Genomic DNA, 1180 nt, shown 5'->3' with positions numbered 1-1180 from the left:
GAATATACATACGTACATAATGTGCTTGTATATCTACTTATATGCAGGTATATGCTAATGCAGGAGTGCCTTTTGCATATGACCGTATACAGGTCTGCGGGAGCTTAAATAATTCATCCCCCTACGTAGGCATACTCACATATTAATGCCCCCCGTCGGCTCGGGCACCAATATATGCAAGAATACATATGCCAAACGAGGAGGATACGAAGCATTTCTGCCATTAGTATACGAACCATTTCTCTCTCGCGCATCTCCGCATGTAAAAGCTATGGAAAAGTAGCGTCAAACTGAGAATGTATTTTAGTAGGCACTCACTCAGTCCTCTCATTATCCCTCGGATAGCACCCGTGGCAACTCCCCCATGGGGCCTTTTATGTATCCCTCTCCGAAGGTGCACCTAACAGCGAGTGAAAATACACCTGACTGCTACTTCAATCGGGGGGAGTCAAGAAGTAATACAACAACAAGTATTTGAAAAAAAAATTATAAAATGATAAGTATTTCACTGCATTAAAAATTTATGTGTATGCGATACTGACCAGTTTGGAAATAAAATATTATATGCTCACAGTCAGTATGCAACTCCGGGTTTATAGGAGGTAAGGTGTTCGAAAAAGCCATCGCAAAAGGGGTAAACAGGGGGTAACAATTGGGCACAGAAATGGGCACAGGAATGGGCGCAAAAGTGGGCACAGAAATGGGCACAGAAATGGGCGCAAAAGTGGGTACAAAAATGGGCACAGAAATGAGCGCATAAATGAGCACATAAATGAGCGCATAAATGAGCACAAAAATGAGCACATAAATGAGTACAAAAAATAAGCGCAATTTTTTCAGATTATACAACTAAGAATATAAAGCAAAAAAAATGAGCAGCCGTGACAACGATGACAACAATTGTGATAACAGGGTTGACAGGAGATACAAAATGTGGGAACTGTTGGGGCTACCCAAAAATTAATCAAAAAAATGGGAAAAAAAAAAAAAGAAAAAAAAAAAAGAAAAAAAAAAAGGAATACATTCGTAAAATAGATTGTAATGATGCAAGTTCCTTCATGGAAAAAAAAAGTCGCTAGGAAGATGAACAAGCTAATCAACGCGACGATACGAAAGTGAATAATGTCACCAACGTGACTGTATTAACATGAGTAATCTCTCAAAGGGGGTCCAAGATTAT

Source organism: Plasmodium cynomolgi, chromosome 14 (assembly GCF_000321355.1).
Source record: "Plasmodium cynomolgi strain B DNA, chromosome 14, whole genome shotgun sequence".
In the NCBI taxonomy this organism is placed as follows: Eukaryota; Apicomplexa; class Aconoidasida; order Haemosporida; family Plasmodiidae; genus Plasmodium; species Plasmodium cynomolgi.
The sequence above is the reverse complement of the archived record's forward strand: the minus strand, read 5'-3'. Positions refer to the sequence as shown.